The sequence below is a fragment of the Nicotiana attenuata genome, unplaced genomic scaffold (assembly GCF_001879085.1).
Source record: "Nicotiana attenuata strain UT unplaced genomic scaffold, NIATTr2, whole genome shotgun sequence".
NCBI classification, from domain to species: domain Eukaryota; kingdom Viridiplantae; phylum Streptophyta; class Magnoliopsida; order Solanales; family Solanaceae; genus Nicotiana; species Nicotiana attenuata.
The window spans coordinates 276140-282593 of NW_017670340.1; positions in this window are offsets into that span (position 1 = coordinate 276140).

Here is a 6454-nt window from a genome sequence, read left to right on the forward strand (position 1 = left end):
CGGATATTCTCAAGACAGCTTTCAGGACCCGTTATGGTCACTATGAGTTCCTGGTAATGTCTTTTGGGCTGACCAATGCCCCAGCAGCGTTCATGCATTTGATGAACAGCGTATTTCGGCCTTATCTCGAATCATTTGTCATAGTTTTCATTGATGATATTATGGTGTATTCGCGTAGTCAGGAGGAGCACGCGGAGCATTTGAGGGTTGTGTTGCAGATATTGAGGGAGGAGAAGCTTTATGCAAAGTTCCAAGTGCGAGTGTTGGCTCAGTTCAGTGGCTTTCTTGGGACACGTGGTGTCCAGTTAGGGTATTCAGGTTGATCCAAAGAAGATAGAGGCGGTTCAGAGTTGGCCAGACCATCCTCTGCTACAGAGATTCGCAGTTTTCTTGGTTTGGCAGGTTATTACCGCCGGTTTTTTTAGGGATTTTCATCTATCGCATTGCCCTTGACCAAGTTGACTCAAAAGGGTGTTGTATTCAGGTGGTCAGATGAGTGTGAGGAGAGCATCCAGAAGCTCAAAACTGCCTTGACCACAGCTCCAGTGTTAGTTTTGCCATCAGCTTCAGGTTCATATACCGTGTATTGTGATGCTTCGAGAGTTGGTATTGGGTGTGTGTTGATGCAGGAGGGTAGAGTTATTGCTTATGCTTCTCGTCAGTTGAAGCCCCATGAGAAGAACTACCTTTTTCATGATTTGGAGTTGGCTTCCATTGTTCACGCGTTGATGATTTGGAGGCATTACTTGTATGGTGTGTCTTGTGAGGTGTTTACTGATCATCGTAGCCTCTAGCACTTGTTGAAGCAGAAGGATCTCAATTTGAGGCAACGGGAATGGTTGGAATTCCTAAAGGATTATGATATTTCTATCTTGTACCATCCGGGGAAGGCCAATATGGTGGCCGATGCGTTGAGCCGAAAGGCAGTAAGTATGGGGAGTTTGGCATATATTCCAGTTGGGGAGAGACCTCTAGCAATGGATGTTCAGGCCTTGGCCAATCGGTTTGTGAGGTTGGATATTTCGGAGCCCAGTCGGGTATTGGCTTGTGTGATTTCTCGGTCTTCCTTATTCGATCGCATCAGAGAGCGCCAGTATGATGTTCCTCATTTGCTTGTCCTTAGGGACAGAGTTCAGCACGAGGATGCCAGATATGTGACCAATGGTGATGATGGGGTGTTGAGGATGCAGGGCCGGATATGTGTGCCCAATGTAGATGGGCTTCAGGAGTTGATTCTGGAGGAGGCCCATAGCTTGCGGTACTCCATTCATCCGGGTGCCGCAAAGATGTATCAGGATCTGAGACAGCACTATTGGTGGCAGAGAATGAAGAAGGACATTGTGGGATTTGTAGCCCGGTGTCTTAATTGTCAGCAGGTGAAATATGAGCATCAGAGACCGGGTGGCTTGCTTCAGCGGATGGTTATTCCAGAGTGGAAGTGGGAGCGGATCACCATGGACTTTGTAGTTGGGCTCCCACGGACTTTGAAGAAGTTCGTACTATTTGGGTGATTATGGATCGGCTGACCAAGTCCGCGCATTTCATTCCTGTGTGTACTACTTATTCTTCAGAGCAGTTGGCAGAGATCTATAGCCGGGAGATTGTTCGTTTGCATGGTGTCCCGGTTTCCATCATTTCAGATAGGGGCACTCAGTTTACTTTACCGTTTTTGGGGTCTATACAGCGAAAGTTGGGTACTCAGGTTGAGTTGACCACAGCTTTTCACCCTCAGACGGACGGGCAGTCCGAGTGCACTATTCAGATATTGGAGGACATGTTGCGCGCTTGTGTTATTGATTTTGGAGGGTCATGGGATCAGTTTCTACCGCTCGTAGAGTTTGCTTATAACAACAGTTACCAGTCGAGTATTCAGATGGCTCCATATGAGGCTTTGTATGGGAGGCGGTGTAGGTCTCCAGTTGGTTGGTTTGAGCCGGGTGAGGCTAGACTATTGGGTACAGACTTGGTGCAGGATGCTTTAGACAAGATGAAGGTGATTCGGGAGAGGCTTCGTACAGCGCAGTCGAGACAAAAGAGTTATGCTGACAGGAAGGTTCGGGATGTGTCCTACATGGTTGGTGAGAAGGTTCTATTGAAGGTTTCACCCATGAAGGGTGTTATGAGATTTAGGAAGAAAGGTAAATTGAGTCCTCGGTTCATTGGGCATTTTGAGGTGCTTCAGAGGATTGGGGAGGTGGCTTTTGAGCTTGCATTGCCACCCAGCCTATCGAGTGTGCATCCGGTATTTCATGTTTCTATGCTCCGGAAGTATATCGGGGATCCGTCTCATGTTTTGGACTTCAGCACGGTTCAGGTAGATGATGATTTGACTTATGATGTGGAGCCAGCAGCTATTTTAGAGCGGCAGGTTCGAAAGTTGAGGTCAAAAGGTATAGCTTCAGTGAAAGTGCAGTGGAGAGGTCGGCCCGTGGAAGAGGCTACCTGGGAGATCGAGCGGGAGATGTGGAGTAAATATCCTCACCTATTCGAGGTTTCAGGTATGTTTCTTGACTCGTTCGAGGACGAACGTTTATTTAAGAGGGGGAGGATGTAACGACCCGGCCGGTCATTTCATGAGTTACCGCTCCGCTTTCCCCATTTCTGCTTCTTATTGTCTTGTTCAGCTGAATTATGTGTTATCGGGTCGGTTGGCTCGGGATCGGAGAGGTTTTGGTAAGGTTTGAGACACTTAGTCTCTTTTAAGAAAGCTTAAGCTGGAAAAGTCAACCGGATGTTGACTTATGTGAAATAGGGCTCGGATGTAAATTCCGATGGACTCGGATAGCTTCGGGAGGTGATTTGGAACTTAGGAGTGTGATCGGAATGTGTTTTGGAGGTCCGGAGTAGATTTAGGCTTGAATTGGCGAAATTGGAATTTTGGCGTTTTCCGGTTGATATGTGAGATTTTGATATAGGGGTCAAAATGGAATTTCGGGAGTTGCAGTAGGTCCGTTGTGCCATTTGGGGTGTGTGTGCAAAATTTCAGGTCATTCGGATGGGGTTTGATAGACTTTTTGATCAAAAGCGGAATTCGGAAGTTTTAGAGTTCTTAGGCTTGAATCCGATGTGTTTTGGTCGTTTCGATGTTGTTTGAGGTATTTTCAAGATTGGTATAAGTGTGGATGGTGATATATGACTGGTTTATCCTTTTGTTGAGGTCCCAGGGGCCTCGGGGTGATTTCGGATGATTTACGGAAAGTTTGGAGTTGAGTTTGGGAGCTGAAGCATTTTTGCTGTTGTCATAACCGCACCTGCGGTAGGGAAGCCACAGGTGCGAGGCCCGCAGAAGCGGAAGGCAGCCGCAGATGCGGCAAAGAAGAGGATCAGCTGGAACCGCAGAAGCGGCTAAGGAAGCGCACCTGCGGTAGCGCAGGTGCGAGGAAACAACCGCAGATGCGGAACTTGGACGTTAAGTGAAAACCGCAGATGCGGTGTCTTGGGCCGCAGAAGCGGTAGTGCAGAACCACATTTTGGGCCGCAGGTGCGAAAAACCTGGGCCAGGAAGTATAAAAGAATTCCTTCGCGATTTTTGAGTTGTTCTTCACCATTTGCATACGGGTTTGAGCTTGGGGGAGCTATTTGAAAAGGGATTTCAAGGGGATTTCATAGAGGTAAGGTTTTTGGACCCTAAACTCGTTTCTATGGTGTTATTTCACTGATTTGGCTTGAAAATTAATGGAAATTAAGGGTTAAAAAATGGAAAACTAGGGCTTGAGATTGGAGACCTTTGAGCAAGGGTTTGAGGGGTCATTTGTGGTCGGATTTTAATACTTATGATATGTACGAACTCGTGGGGAGATAAGGAGTTTATTGATGTAAATTTTATCGAATTCCTAGACATGGTCCCGGGGGTCGGGTTGGACCAATTTCGGGATTTTTGGTATAATTTGACTATTTTTGCATGTGCTTCGTTCCCCTAGCTTATTCTAATGTTATGATTCTGATTTTGGATAGATTCGAAGCAAGTTGAGGCCGAGGCGAGAGGCAAAGGCGTCTCGGAGTAGTATTTTATCCGGTTTGAGGTAAGTAACCATTGTAAATCTGGAACCGAGGGTATAAAACCCCGGTATTTCGTATTGATTTGATAAATGAGGTGACGGACATGCTAGGTGACGAGCGTGTGGGCGTGCACCGGTAGGGATTGCGACTTGGTCCGTCCCGTAGCGACTATTAAGCCGCGTACTTGATTTGAAATCTTATGATATCACGTATTTTAGAGATTGACACTATATTATGGGTTATATGCCATGTTTGGGGCCTTGTGCCTACCTGTTTGAGACCCTTAGGGGCATTTTTACTGTTTTCCTCACTTTATTTGTTTGAAAGCATATCCTCAGTCATGTTTTACCAGTTTATTGTTTAAACTTGGTTTTTATCACTCTGTTTCTTAAATATGAAAACTGTTTGGGCTGAGTTTTCCTGGTTTCCACTGTTATGCCGAGGGGCTGTGAGGTTAATGACTGAGAGAGGTTGAGGACCTAATCGTGAGGATTATATATATGTATTATGGATCAGGCTGCACGCTGCAGCAATATTATATGTATATATTATGGATCGGGATGCACGGCATAGCGATATATATATTGGATCGGGCTTCGCGCCACAGCGATATGACGCTTGGGCTATAGGAGCCCCTCCGAAGTCTGTACACCCCCAGTGAGCGTAGTCGACTATATTTATATGGATTGGGCTGCACGCCACAGCGATTATTTTGATTATTACTACTATGAGATATTGTTGAGCCTAAGTGATGAGTGTGAGTACTGTGTGACGAGAGTTGAGTCACGAGTGACCGAGAGGCTATATTTGTGAGTGATACCTTGCCCGAGGGGGCCATCTATGACATTTTTGATGATTTCACTCTTCCTTTTATAATGATCCTCTGTTGAAAAATGCTAAGTAAATGATTTCAAGTATTTCAATTTAAATTGAAGTTTTACGAAGTAACTGGCTTTTAAATTGTTGAGTTTGACTTGATATTCTGTTGTATACTCTTATATATGATTTTTGATTGCTCGTCACTGCACTCAGACCTTATTTACTTTAGTTACTTACTGAGTTGGCGTACTCACATTACTCCCTGCACCTTGTGTGCAGATTCAGGTGCCCGAGCGGCAGAGTGAGGGTTCCCAGCATTTTCGGAGCTTATCGGAGACTGCAAGGTAGCTGCACGGCGTCCGCAACCCTGCCTTCCTCCTTCCTATCCTTGTTTTTTCGCATTTTAGACTTATCATGTATTTGACAGTCAGACTGGTTGTATTTAGAGGCTCTAGACTTTTGACACCAGATGGTTGGGTTGTGTTTGGTTTGTTGATATATTGTCTTTCCGCATATTTCAGTGAATTAAATATTTCTCTTGCAAATTTGAGGCTTAATCAGTATTAGAAAAATGGTTTATTAAAAGGGATTTACTGTGATTAATAGTTTGGGTTAGCTTGCCTAGTATTGTGGTAGGCGCCATCACGACCGGGGTATTTGGGGTCATGACAAAAGGTTCTCTGTTCACTTTTTTCAACTCCACATACACCATGTAACCCATGTCGTTGTGTATTTCCATTGGCGTGCAATTTCCTTCTACTTTGTGTTCAATTTTAACGGACTTTGAGCTCAAATCTATGTCGAGTTGATTAAGCAACCAAATCATTGTACGACGCATACTCCTTTTATCAGTATCCCCTCAATCGAATAATCGACATAGTTACTCTCACTGTTCTACTTGCCAGAATGACGCAATAGCACGGTTAAACTTGGCTTATGTAAAATCGAATTATATCGAATTTCTGTATACAATTGTATGAATCTCGAATTTTATTGGTTGAAAACAGAACTTCCACGAACGACAACAACAGAAAAAAGGAAGGATCGAAAATCTAGAGATTGCTATGTTTTGTGGTACTTTTCGGATGGGAAATCTTTTCTACAACATGAAATACATATTATACGTGATATAATTTTGTTAGTTGAGTTATATTAGGAGTCTATTTGGTTAATTGATTCACTTGCCGTTTTAAAACAGCTGAAAAGACTATTTTTTTACGCAATTTACGTTACTGTATTCACGAATACAGCTCGCGAATACAGTCGAATACAATAATTGCTTAGCTAGACTTCCCATGTTTCACGCCGAGTTTTGCTACTGTATTCATGAATATAGTAGCTTAAATACATCGAATACACTCTATAACTGAAAACATAGCTATAGGAAGTAATATAGTAAATGATTTGTGAAAAATTCTCTTTGGTTTTCAGTTTACCCCTACTTAAAAGATGCAAAACCAATCAGTGTTATTTAACAAACGCTATTTGATCGCATATCTTCACTGTACCAAAGGAGACAACACAATGGTCCGGAGGACAACAATTGGGAAAATTTCATATAAGAACAATTGGGCTTCCTACTTTTCAATTTTATAACCCATATTTTAATTTACAACCAACTAGCCCAAAAATAAGA